The sequence below is a fragment of the Dipodomys merriami genome, unplaced genomic scaffold, assembly GCF_024711535.1.
Source record: "Dipodomys merriami isolate MVZ:Mamm:240054 unplaced genomic scaffold, mDipMer1.0.p SCAF_1012, whole genome shotgun sequence".
NCBI classification, from domain to species: Eukaryota; Metazoa; Chordata; class Mammalia; order Rodentia; family Heteromyidae; genus Dipodomys; species Dipodomys merriami.
Window position 1 is genome coordinate 68772 of NW_027202286.1, and position 14574 is coordinate 83345.

At 36.1% G+C, this 14574-nt stretch overlaps 1 pseudogene; it reads left to right on the forward strand.

The window, feature by feature from the left end:
- The first annotated feature begins 5416 nt into the window (after positions 1-5416).
- On the forward strand, positions 5417-5512 carry LOC138807600 (U6 spliceosomal RNA; annotated as a pseudogene).
- Positions 5513-14574: the final 9062 nt, after the last annotated feature.

The following is a 14574-nucleotide window of genomic DNA, read 5'->3' on the forward strand; positions in this document are numbered from 1 at the left end:
AGTTCAACAAAAACAACAACCACAAATAAAAAAATCTGGTTCCATATCTTGGAATTCATTTTGCTTAGCATCAGCTTATATGGCTATATATACGCAGTACAAAGCTACTGGAAAATAATAGTTGCATGGACACTATATCATGAAAAGAGCATGTTAACTTTTGGATGTTAAAGGTGGAATTAGGATTGGTGAATTCGCGGTTCTGATAAAGAAATTTCAAGAGTTTTAAAGTATGACAGGTAAATTTGAATTGTTCAAAATTTTTAACAACTTAGCCTATTAAGAAAATTTAAAATTTCCTGGGAGAATAGGCTTTCATGCAAAGAAATCCATGGAGACTTAGTAGAGAGGAAGCAATGTGGGTGAAGATGGCTCTTTTTCACACTAAACAAACCTCAGAAACATTGCTGTAAATACGGTTGGTTCCCTTGGAATCCTCCTTACCCAGGAAATATATTCTCACTGTGTGAAACAAGGTTGTATTGGAATTTAAATTCAAGTTCTTAAAAAATAAGACATCAAAATTTGTGAATTTACCTTTAATTACCAAACAGTAATTCTCTGAAAAAGATAATTTGAGTCAAAATATTTAGGGAGAAAGTGCCCTCCAAAATGCAAGAAGGTGTTGGGTTTACACATTTCTGTTTGTAACACTTTCCACAATGTCTTTGCACTTGAAGCAGTGAAACAGAAAAAAATCTGATTATATAATTATGTAATTATATAATTATATAATTCAAACCAATGATTTCACATTTCTAAGTGGCTCACAAAAAATAATATCTTTAATAACATGAGATAGTGAAGACTTCTCTTATTCCATAAGCCAAAATGTTTTGGGTTCAGAAAAGAATTGAGCAAATGGAAAAGGTAAGAAAACGTAGTTCTTAGAAGCCCTAGCTAAGCGTATTGGCTTTAGCAGTGAAGGGAGTCCAAAAATTTTATATAAATTGTATTAATATTTTTTGGAGCTTCCGGTCGTGGGGCCTGAACTCTGGGCCTGGGTCCCTCAGGTCTTCAGGTCAAGGCTAGTGCTCTACCACTTGAGCCACAGCACCACTTTCGGCTTTTTTTCTTTTTGCTTATGTGGTGCTGAGGAATCAAACCCAGGGTCTCAGGCATTCAAGGCAAGCACTCTACCAAAGAGCCAACTTCCCAGCCCTAAATTGTGTTAATATTTTTACTAACTAAAATGATTTTACGGAGCCTATTTGGCTCACTACAATGCCGAACAGATTGAATGGAGACATGGAAATACATTCCACATCCAAATGAGGCAACTTAAAGAGTTTTCAAAGACAAATCATGAAGATTTAACAGTGGTGGAGCCCATATAGTCCTTCAGCTTCACTAGACTTGAAGCCAAGATGCTGTGATTAATTGGAAATCAGGCAAGAGCTAAGAGGAGGACATAGAAGCAGGACATAGAAGAATTGACCTTTTGTAACAGACACTGTCTTTCTAGGTATAGGTGATTTAACTCTACTCTCCTCCATACATCTTGGTGAACAAATTCAAGACAAAGAGAAAAATAATCTATTGAAATAATTTTGCATAGAATAACTTCATTGTTCCTGATATGGTATCTAAGGAGAGTCTTACAATAGAAGATAAAAGTGCAGTATTTTTCAGTTTCCTCTAAGCATCTTCTTAGGAAAATATATCTTTTAGGTTAGAATTGATTGAACCAAAAAGTGATGGAGTACTTATGTTTGTGGGCACTTTAGACACAAGAAGACTTTCAAGGTAAGAGAAAAAATACAGCCAAATATTTGTGATCACAACTTCTTGGACTGTTTTCTGGAGACAAAGTTTTACATTACACTTCTTCTCATTGACATAGATGTTGTTTCATGGCAACCAAGTGCAAGAGGGAAGTTTCATAGACTCGCTTGGCCAATTAATCAGCATGAAAGAAGAAAATGGCAAATAATATTTAATGAATTACTTTGACCAATTACTTTGCCAGAGGAAAGAAGGAAAAATATAATTCAAAATCAATTGACTTAAAAGTATGAAGAAAGAGTAGTGAAGAAAGATTAGAGAAAATATGGAGGATTGTTTTCTCTCCAGTGGAGTAATGCGTTCTTGATCTTGTTTCTTCCATTCTATCTTCACAAGCTATCAAGTGTGTCTCACTACTGGATTATCCAGTTCAGACAGAGAACTCCTAGAAGAAAGATACTATTTGCAGGAGATGTAGGTGATTGTGATTTATAACCTTAGACAATCTATTTAAATCTGTTCAAAATTCTTTCCTATCCCAAACTTCTCTCTTTGGACAGCGTTGTTTGCTTTTCCCAAGACTACCCTTCATTAACTGCTTAAAATTTTGGGAAGAAATATTCATACTCTCTAGATATTTCTGGTTGGTTGTGATTTTTGTGTGTTTTTGTTTTTTGTTGTTTTTTTAAACTGAATTTCAAAAGGTTGTGCAAGTGTGTTACAATTAAATATATCCATCTAATTGTCCATTGCTCTTGGATCAGAGTCACTCCTTCCATCATTCTCAACCAAATGCTTCTCCAATATTTATTTCAGATTTACCACTTCCTTTATCATATGTGTACATTGAGTATTCTAGCTGTACTTGCCCCTTGTTAATTTTTCATTCATTCTATGTCTTTACTATAATTTCTTTCTGTTTTCAACTTCCTGATAGTCATCCTGTTAAACTGTCTACTAATACTTTGAAAGGTTTATATACATTTCATGGAGTTTCCATTCTGCATATGCTTGAACTGATGTCAGCTTATATTTCCATAATTCATTCATCTGCAGTAACAATTTGCAAGACTGGAGACGTGAAGCACTTAAACATGATTTTATTCTCATCCATTTGGAAGATTAATCTTCAGTCAAAAAGAAAGTTAAAAAATGCATAGAATGTACTCCTAGCTACCAATTTTTATAAATAGCTTTGTACAGTGGTGTGATTGTTTTATTTTACATGGTATAATATTTTTTACTACCTATAAGTTTTGGAAAAAGAAGAAAACTAAAATTTATTCCTATATAGGAATGTGATAGAAATAGAAGACAGATTTTATGTTTGTCATATCTCTGATGAGTACCCATATCAAGACCTAAAGTCATATTTCTCCCTATGTTACACAGATAGGGAAAACATAATATTACATATGATAAGACAACTATTTGTGACATTTTAAAATGTGCCTTATTAAATGATGACATTTACTTTATTAGCAAACGTTTTGGTTTGAAATTTGGCAGGCTGATCTATTTAACACATTTCTGGAAGGCTCCTATTGAAAAACACAAATTGTGGTTGGTTATTTCTAGACTTCAATGAATGGTTGAACGTGTTTGGCATTAGTGCTGGGTAAATAATTCAACTCTATTGTAACTTGCTCCCTACACATGAAAAATTTGTAATGTCACTAAGTATCATCTACTTGTCAAATGTTATTTTGGCGAATGTGATTTTAAAAAGTTAATTTGTAAAGGAATAACTTTCAGTCGATTAAATGTAGATTATCATTGGTTTGAGAGTGACATTTTATACCACTGAACCATGTTGTACTGAAGTCCCAGTGTTTTGCAGCACTAAGGATCTTCTCAATGTTTTTCTGAATTACATTTGAACTCTAAGTAAATTTTTCTGGATCTTGGTAGACCAATTATGGATCTATCCTTCCAGGAACTATTTTTTGGCCCACTTATGCTGGACTAAAATCTTTCATTAATCATAGCGGAGGGGTATTAAAAATAATCTTATGACACCTTGTGAACTTGCTCACTGATATGGGCTGGCCATCTGTAAGTTGAATGTTTGAATCATAGTACATACTCTCAAAATTTGTGATCTCATCTTTCATTTTAAGTTGCCTTGCATTTCACAATTGCTTACTGCTAAATCCTGCATCTCAAGGAATTGGGGCCCTGAAATATAGGAAATGAGAAATTGAAATGGGTCTTCAATTACTTTGTTGCATGTTGCATGGGCCTATGTGAGAAGTCTTGCCCTTGTTATCTGATGATGCAGGTAACTGGTACCTGGGATCATAGGAATCATTGGGTCGTGCAGAAGAATAATATTTGTTTAACATCTTATCAGAAATATTTGAGCATAATCAGTAGGAATGCTTCAGAAATATGGAGAAAAACAGTTTGGAATCAGTGAATTAAAACAATAAACAGAGAAGCAGAGTAAAATCCCTTATAGATTAGAGGAAAACAAAATTGGTTTTTTACCATGTGAATTCAGAAAACCAAGAACAGTTTGAATGTATCACAAGTTTATACCAAAGACACTGCGTTCATACTTTTTTATATTCTAATATACATTTTAAACCTAATTATTTGTATTCCAATTCTATTTATTGGAATAAATAAATTTTAATTTATTTGTGAAATTATCAACTAATTCTAGTAAGTTTCATTGTGTGAAATATAAAATCAGCACATATAAATATAAAATATATAACTATATATAATATAAGAAAAAAGACATATGTTTTGCATTGTTCTGTTGTGGTTACAGTATCAAAGGCAACTCTGTTTTAAAGTATTATTACATTATCTCTACCTCAGTGTTTGATAGAGTTGCACCTAAAGATTTACTATTTGTAGATTTACAGCCTGTAGGCAAGAGAAAACACTGTGATGAAAACATTACCAATTTAAGGCCTAATAATGAGAAGAAACATCTGGACTTCTCCTGCAACTATGAAAATATTTGGTGATAGTAATGCAGTAGTGTAACTTCCTACCTGGTAGGATGGTAGACAGGCCAGGATATTAAGTAATCATGAATATGATCGATTTTTCCCCTTCTTGGCTTTAGTTACTTTTGAAATGTTAGATATAATAAACAATTATATTTTGATAAAATACCTTCTAGTCTGAACAGTTATGACTGAATTGTTCATCTCTCTATGATCCCTTGTAAGTAAGATTAGTGTTGTTCAAGTAAAACAATCTATGGTGTCAGGGTAATATATTCTGATTGGTCTGTTCCTACATGGAAGAAGAATAAAGGGTCAGGTAGACATTTGTGCCAGTAAGACCTCACTTGGGAAAATGTCAAATGCAGAAGGTTAGAAGTAGCTCTTAAGCAAGGCTTACTTTGAATCCATTAGCTCCACAAAGCTAATTCAGTTGGATCAATTAGTACATGAAAAAGCCATCACCTTTGGACCTAGCAATAAATTATTGAAAGTATGATCAAATTCCAAATGAAAAAGACTTAAAATTGTCATTGACAAAAAAAAATTGCAAATGTGAGCATTAAGATGAACAATATATTTTTTTTCCACTATTCACAGAATTTTAGGGAAATAAGATCAGTAGCATTGTCAGGAACAATATAGTTTCCTTATTACAAGTAGGCAACGGTGGATATAAGTCTGTATAAAGATTGCATCATTAACTGCTTAAATTTGGAAGATACTACATGCTTCAGCAGCACGTATTCCCAATTACAATACAGAGATTAACATGGCAATTGCACAAGGATGATATGAAAATTTGTGAAGTATTCCGTATTTTTCTTTCTTCAGATGCAAGAAATGAAAAACATTTATTAAAAAGTTGATTACAAAATAACAAGTGTAACAACATACGTAATTCATATAATTAAATTTAGTTTGACATCAGTGTATTAAATCTTCACCTCAGAAAGGCGTTTACATACCATAAACTTTACAAAACTTTTGAAATTAGACAACATTGTCATTTTATCCCAAAGAAAAATAATATTAGGACCTAGGAAAAAAAGGAATCTAAAACTATCTATATGGAATACAATCTGAAAGGACACATTATACAAACATAGAATATTTTAAAATATTCTTTTTCAGACAAGCACCAGAAATACTTTAGTTTCTGTACTATTCATTTAAATAGATAAGTTAAAATTATTTCTGATTAAAATTTCACAAACTCTGCAGAAATCATTATACATGTATACAAAAACTCTTGAATACATTTTGACATCCAATGCAGGCAATTCACTTGGAAGAATTCCACGGAATTCATGAATTTTTTACAGTAAGTATTGGTGTTGCCGGTGGCTCAAACTATAAAAAGAATTTTGAGGTATTACCAGGTGTAATAGACTCAGACAGGCCTACCACTATAAAGGTCATGATAAGGTCTCTAAAAGAGACTATTCAAGTTAATAAAGGGCAGAGGATTGCCCAAATATTTTACTCTCATATTTAAACTTGCCTAATCCCACACTGACTCAAAACAGAAAAGGAGGGTTTGGCACCACAGATACTGTAGCCTGGGTTCAGGAAATTACAGATAAAAGGCCTTACAAGGCCATTAAAGTCAATGGAAAACAAATAACAGGACTCTTAGACACAGGAGCTGACAGATCCTGTATAGCTGGAAAAGATTGTCCTATGGCCTGGCCAGTGCAAGAGACTTCTTCTTCCTTAATTGGATTAGGGATGGCTTCTAATGTAGCTTAGTCAGCTCAGAGACTCAAATGAGTATGTGAAGGGCAGTAAGGCCACTTCAAACCTTATGTTGTTCCCACCTTGCCCTTTTCTTTATGGGGCAGTGACATCATGCAAGACATGAAAATAAAATAGGACAAATAGACTCCTCATCGAAGGAGCAAAATTTTTCATAGGGGCCACTGACGAACAGCTTTATGCTGACAAAATAATATGGAAAAGTGTTGATCCTGTATGGATTAATCAGTGGCCCCTAACTCAAGAAAAGATTGAAGCCACACAGGACTTAGTTCAAGAACAATTGAGTCAAAGGAAGAATAGAAAAGACTACCAGTTCATGGAATACTCCAATTTTTGTCATTAAAAAAGAAGTCAGGAAAATGGAGATTATTACAAGATCTGAGGGCAATTAATGAGACCATGCATAACATGGGAGCCCTTCAACCAGGTCTACCCTCTCCTGTTGCAGTCCCACAGGGTAGATACATAATAATAATAAACTTACAGGATTGTTTTTTTACAATAAAATTACAATCAGAAGATTCCAAGAGATTTGCTTTCAGTGTCCCTTCGGCTAATTTTAAACAAACTTATAATAGGTACCAATGGAAAGTGCTACCTCAGGGCATGAAAAACAGCCCTACCTTATGTCAACAATATGTGAAAAGGGCTATAGAACAAATTAGAGAAAAATATCCAGGGGCATATATTATTCATTATATGGATGATATACTTATGGCCGATGAAACTAGAGAAAAGACAGAAAAAATATTACAGGATATGGTAGAACAATTAACAAAATTCGGTTTGATAATAATAGCTCCTGATAAAGTTCAACATGAATGACCTTTAAATTATCTGGGAAAAGTGATTGGACATGATTATATTATGTCTCAAAAGACACAAATTAGAACAGATAAACGAAAAACATTAAATGATTTCCAAAAATTATTAGGGAATATTAATTGGATTCGGCCTAGTTTAAAAATAGCTACAGGACAATTAGATCCTTTGATGAAAATGTTGGACAGAGACCCTAATCCTAAATCTACCAGGAAAATAACTCCTGCCGCCTTATCCTGTATAAAATTGGTAGAAAAAGCATTGAATACAGCTAAAATACAGAAAATTAATATTGTACAAACATGGTCCTTTAAAATTCTGGCTACAAGCTTTACTCCCACAGGATGTTTTTGGCAGGATGGGATACTAGAATGGATCCATTATTCCCATAACCCTGGAAAAATAGTTGCTTCATATCCCTTTTTTTGTGCTAATTTGATTTTAAAGGCTAGATTAAGAGCTAGAGAATTATTTGGCCAAGAAATACCTAACATTATTATCCCTTATAAGAAACAATTAGATCATTTGATACGATTTGATGATGATTGGAAAATTGCTGTATTAACTTACACAGGTAAAATAAGCTTTCATATGTCCCAACATCCTTTTATACTGAAACCCCTGTGATATTTCCAAAGGTTTTGGTTACAGAACCTTTGGGAGGGGCATTAAGTATTTTTACAGATAGATCTTCTAGCGGAAAGTCTGTGGTTTATTGCAGTACAAAACCACCATTAATATCTTCTGACCCAACTGTACCTGCACAACAGATTATTGCAGTTCTGCTAGCCTTTCAAAATTATTCAGAGGAGTTTAACCTTTACACAGATTCACGCTATGTGGTTTCCTTGTTTCCTGCCATTGAAACAGCCCTAGTTACTGGTCATTCTAAAGTAAAAGACTAATTAATAAAATTACAACAGCTATTACAACAAAGAACGACAAAGGCATTTGTGGGACACATCAGGGGGCATAGTAATCTCCCTATACCTTTGTCTCAAGGGAACAAGTTAGCAGACTTATTAACTAAGGAAAGTCATGTAATGTCAGCTTTAGAAGAAGCTCAGGAAAGTCATAGACTACACCATCTGAATGCTAATGCCTTAAGAAAGATGTTTCAAGTGTCCTGAGAACAGGCAAGACAAATTGTAAGGGAATGTGAGGCATGCCTGGAAGTTTTTCATCCACAAAAAATGGGAGTTAATCCTAGAGGCTTAAAGCCTAGAATTCTGTGGCAAATGGATTTTACCCATGTAACAAAATTTGGGAAACTCTCCTTTGTCCATGTTACTATAAAGACTTATTCTCATGCTATGGTTGCTACAGCCCATTCTGGAGAGGCTGTGAAAGATGTTATTCAACATTTGGTTAAAGCCTTTGTAGACCTAGGAATTCCTAAGGAAATAAAAACTCACAATGGAACAGCATACACCTCCAATGCTTTTGCTAAATTTTGTGCACAATGGAAAATCGTGCACAAAACAGGGATTCTGTATAATCCACAAGGCCAAGCAATCATAAAACGAGCTCATCAGACCTTAAAAAGTCAATTGACAAGAATTAGACAGGGAGGAGAGAAGCAATACTTCCCCCATTACACTCTTAACCATGCTTTACTGGTTCTTAATTATTTCAATGCTGATGAGCAAGGAATAACCCCAATGATGAGACATTGGTGCATGGGAAAAACTACAACTTTTCCTTTACTAAAATGGAAGGATCTACTTACTGGAACCTGGCGTGGGCCAGACATCCTGTTAACATCCGGGAGAGGCTATGCTTATGTTTTCCCACAGAATGCAGAATCCCCCATTTGGGTCCCAAACAGACTCATCAGGCCTTTCTTGGGCCCAAAAAAGAGAAAGGAAGAAAATGAAAAAACATCAGCAGAGAAAACTGGAGCAGAAGATAAAGACTCTCTCTCTATCACCACCACAGGCTAATTTAACAAAAACCGCAACACCACCTATATGGGGAAAGATCAAGAAGCTGGTTGAAAAGGCCCGGCACATTTTGTTAATCAGTTAAATAAGGATGTTTCTCTAACATTAACAGAGCAAAAAATTATTGATCCAAAATTAAAAAAAAAAAACAAAATAGAGGCTTTGGAAAAAGTAGTCTTAAAGTTAAGGACTGAAGTCAATAATCTAAAAACCCAGCTGACAACTAGCTGTCATCAGTCATTTAAATATACTTGTGTTACCCCATTACCTTATAATGAGAGCTTAGATTGGGAAGTTACCAAAGTGCATTTACAAAAATTCTGGAAGGACAATAGCTTAATTCATGAGATAGGACAGCTACAGGAAGATATCTCAGCCCTTAGTCAAGCTCATTTGGAAACCGTGGGGATAAATTCTTTGGCAGCAGACTTACAGAGAGGATTAAAAAGTCTTAATCCTTTAGATTGGTGGCACTACTTGATTACATTTGAAGTCATAATACTTATTGTTATATGTATTCTTGTTGTCTTTCCAGTCCTCTTCAAACTAGTCTTCTGCTCCATCTTCTCTATATGAGAAGAAATTTCTCTGGCACATCTAATATATAAAAAAGGGACAAATGCCATGCCTACTCCAGTGGAGTCTGCTTAGCATAGAACACCTGCATTCAGACCTGAGAATGGGGCTTCAAAGAAGCCTATCTCTGAGAATGGGACTTCACCAAAGTCTACCTAAGAGAATGGGGCTTCAAAGAGGCCTATCTCTGAGAATGGGACTTCATCGAAGTCTACCTCAGAGAATGGGGCTTCAAAGAGGCCTATCTCTGAGAATGGGACTTCACTGAAGTCTACCTCAGAGAATGGGGCTTCAAAGAGGCCTACCGCCTGGAAAGGCTGGCAAGCCCCTGGGAAAGATATGTTTCTGTTCCTGTTTTGCTTTTCTTTGCTGTACAGGAGTGCCTATTAATCTTTTACTGTTCCTGCTGCTTGTTCTACTTACTCATGCTCAATGTTCCCTTATTCAAGGCTCTTTCTTAAAAGTGTTGATGACTCCAACATCCGATGAGTGTCCTGAGAATATGACTAACTCACCAGAGTTAAGTGCTACCGTAAAAGCCCCTCTTGTGGAAGCTATTAGACAAGTCATAAGTAAATATAAAAGTATTGGGGGTTTCATGACATCACTTCAGCAGAAGGAATTGTTTGTAAGAGATTTACAGGAAGCTGTAGGCACGGCTAGATCAAAAAGAGTGTATGGCTACTGGAGACTTCCCTTTAATCCTAAAGCATATACAATAGACTCGTATAGATATCCTGTAGATAAGAAAGATGTAGAGGGATATTTAGACCAAAAGCTAAATAAGATTCTTAAAAAGTTGGTAGATGGAAGGTGGAAATGGCTTATCAGAGGAAAATGGTGGGATCCTCCATTATCTAGAGGACCCCAAAGACTTCCACCAAATCCATAGCCTTTTACAGTTGTGTATGATAAGTACGGCAACCATTGGGAAAACTACTTAGAAGAAAAAACTTCCTATTACTCTCTTTCATTTACTGAGAGACTTGCTAGATCTAGGTCTCCTTGGTACTTACTATCAAAGAAGGAACAAGAAAGATCTTATGAGACAGTTAAGGCCTCTATGGAGAAGAGTAAACGATAATGTGAAAGGGTTACAGAAAAGACACTATGAGCTTAAATTTGATATATGGCAAGATTTAACTAAGTATACTAAATATCATGATTTTGGCCACAAATTGGGGACCCTCTAAAGAATGTCAAAGAAGCACAATTGCTTAAAAAAGATTTGAAACATATAAAGTACAAAACTAAACAAAAGTAACTATAAAGTACTAGAGTTCATGCCTTTCTGTCCAGCACCTTGCCCGTGTGCTCTGGTTAATGGTTAATAGGTGATAAACATCAAAACCAATTGTATTTCTTAAAAAATAGAGGTAAAGCCGAAAACAAGTGCCTATTGTCATAGCTCGTAATCCAAAAAACAAGATCAGGCGACCAGCTGGTGAACATCTAAAAATGAAGCCTTGCAGCAAGATTGTGTAACTTTTTGCCCTTTCTCATGGAGACTTTAGCTATAAAAGCATGTTATCCTCTGCAATAAATCACACTCAGCATTCACTCCTCTTCTGTGTGAGTTGTCTGTTTGCCATCTCCCCACCTGTTCCAGTTCCTCCACTAGGTGTCCTCCATCGTCCCAACAGAGCCAGTCAGTGGCAGAGGTCCATTGTATCTTTGCTATCTCAATTCTCAGCAGCAAGAGGACTTTAGTTTGGGTATTGGTATCTGTATCATGATGACGTAAGAAAGAAGCCACTCTGGTATTATTCTGCATATATACACTGTGCAGGGTTGTCCAGCCATCTACAGTTATTGCATTTGCCACTTGAGCCACCAACTCACGGACAATGTCTAAGTGTCCACTGTAGGCTTCCTGATGAAGAGGGGTATACTCATCATCATCCCTAGTATTCACATGAGTGGCCTTTTTGGAAAGTAGTCTCCACATTGTAGTAAGCTGAATATTTTCAGCAGCCCAATGAAGAAATTTACTTGGATCCTTGTCCAATTTTTGTCTTGCAATTGATACCATTCCTTATTTTTTCATCTTGTTCCTCAGCTTCCTAAGAATTGCCTCACCAGAGACTTTGAGTGCCAATGGGAATGAAGTTTCCATGTATTTCCCTAATAGTTCACATAGGTTGAACTGGTCAGAAAAATCTAGTGAATTTTCTGCATATCTGATTTATATCCTTTTTCCAATTTTACTATTCAAAATTATTTTAACTGGAGAGTAGGGAATTGATGGAGAACAGAGGAAAGATGTTCCTCCGTATTCAAAAGTACAGACTGAAAATAAGGACCAGTGATGTCTTCATGTGCAGTTTATTCTAGGAATGAGAAAAGACGAAATAATGCCCTCTACATAAATGATTTGGGAAATGGCAGAGCAAAAAGTGAAATGATGCAACCAAAAATATAAAAGCAAAATAAATTAGGATAATTATGGAACAATCATATTATCTATGAGAACCATGAAATAGAGAAAGGAAGAGAGATACAGATATGCAATGACCTAGCTAGCCACAAAATTCATGCCTCTGATCAACTGGTAGAGCAAACAAAATTTTATTTTTTAAAAAAAGATGGAAATAGAATTTATATATTTACTTGGAATTAGTAAATACATTTTAGTAGCCTACATAAAGAGACATAGCTTTGAACAAATTACAGACAAGAATCTAAATCCTTGGTAATTCTAGTAAATCCTTGGTAATTCTAGTAAAATTTCACTGAAATCAGTTGAATCACACTTTTCCTGTACAATGAAGAAATAGGTCCAAGTTAGTTAAAGCAGCTAGAGAAGGCAGGAAGATTTTATCTGTGACAAAACTTTGTGCAAAATGGTATTGAGGATTTCTCACTGGTGATCCACTTGCACTAGAAGCATGATTCTGAACTATTGCTTGCTGATTCTGAACTATTGCTTTGATCATTATATTCTCCAAGAAGAAAAAATGAGAATTGATAGTATAGGACTACTAATACATTTTGACCTTCTCACTAAGCACCTTCAATCATCAAAATCACATGAAGAAAATAGACAGGCCTACTTTTTTAGATGAAAACAAGTGTCTTAAAAAACAAAGAATTTATGTAGTCATGCATAGGACTTCTATTTTACCAATGCCTCATACATTTTTTATAATGTTGGGTAACAATAAATAATGGATCTATTAGAAGGCTCTTAAAGCTCATATGTTCAATAGTGAGTTCTCTTACACTGTATCATGGTATTTTTTGTTTATGGTCTTAAGAAATTTACATAACTAACTTGAATTTCTGACAGGACAGTATCATCACTGTACATCTTGCTTCTATACTCTCAGTTTTACATTACTATCTAAGTATGTGCATTAGATAGTTATAGAGAAAAAAGTAGAAGCCACACTAGTGGCTCATGTAATTAATAATAGTTAATCAGAAAGATGAAATGTGAGTATTGTATTTGAAAGCAGACCAAGAAAAAACTGTCCATTAGATTCTGATTTGAAAGGAACCAACAAACACTAGAAATGGAGCTGTGGTACAAGCAATAAAATGCTAGCCTTGAGAAAACTGAAATAAAAAATAAATTCTGGAAAAAGCTATGTGTACAGTAGGAAATAACCTGCTGTGTTAGGAGCCATTCCAGATGTGTAGAGGCTCTCAGTTTTGTCTAGAGTTGTTCTGATAACAATAGTGCCATCTTCTCGGTGGTTGGAATATTCATGTGCTCAAGGACTCCCTGAGGCCTTGAGCTACCCGTTAGTGTGTGTGTGTGTGTGTGTGTGTGTGTGTGTGTGTGTGTGTGTGTGTGTGTGTGTGTGTGTGTTTCCCTCATTTTCCCCTGTCCACTTTGTGAGTGCCTGTCTGCCTATTCCTAATCTCGGATAGTGCCCCTTCTCCATTGCATACTTGCCTTTAGCCTCGATCAGGATCTGTAATGAGTCTTAAATTGTCAGAGACCTGAATATTCCACTTTTCGTTTGTTGCCCAAATTCGGCTGTCCATATCTTTGTACACCTCCAGAGGGTTCTGGGTCAGCAGGGCCAGCTGGCATATGTTCTCCCCTGCCTCTGGGGGGGCAGGGTCAGTCATGCGATGTCCTGTAATTTTCCTCAGCTGGGCCTCTGGCTGTACGTCCCACTCTCAGCAGTCTGGCAGTGGAGTGGGGGAAGGGTGGTTGCCAGTGGCTCTGACCAACTCGAGCTTGATAGCTGACTGAAGGCTAACCCAGCAAGGATGATCAGGGTTTACATGGGAGGTGAGGCCAAGTTGGCTTGGAAGCATTGGTCGATGTCTAGGAAATGTCAACATATGTTTTCACAGGTAAGTCTATCTTCCAACCCTAGCAGGGCCTCTAGACAATTCCAGATGTCAGAATACAGAGGCAAAGACTTTGAGCTCCAGGGCCAGAGAACTAGGGGATGAGAGACTGGTATGGCCAGTGCCTCAATGTTCTGGGGCATTATCCTTGAACTGGCTATGTCCCCCTTGTGTAAGTTCTTAACCCAGTGCTAGCCACACACCGGACACTTGTGCTGTGGAAGTGGTAGGAGTAGAGGTGAGATCTAGGATGACCAAAATCAGGATTTATGGCCTGAATGGGGTATAGGGTGTCTTTAAAAAAATCTTAGAGCTGGAACTCAGAGCTTGGCACTGTCCCTGAGCTTCCTTTGTTCGAAGCTAACACTCTAACACTTGAACCACAGCTCACCTTTCATCTTTTTTAGTAGCTGAATAGACAGACGAGTCTCACATACTTTCCTGCCTTGACTGGTTTAAGTTGCTGCCCTAAGAGC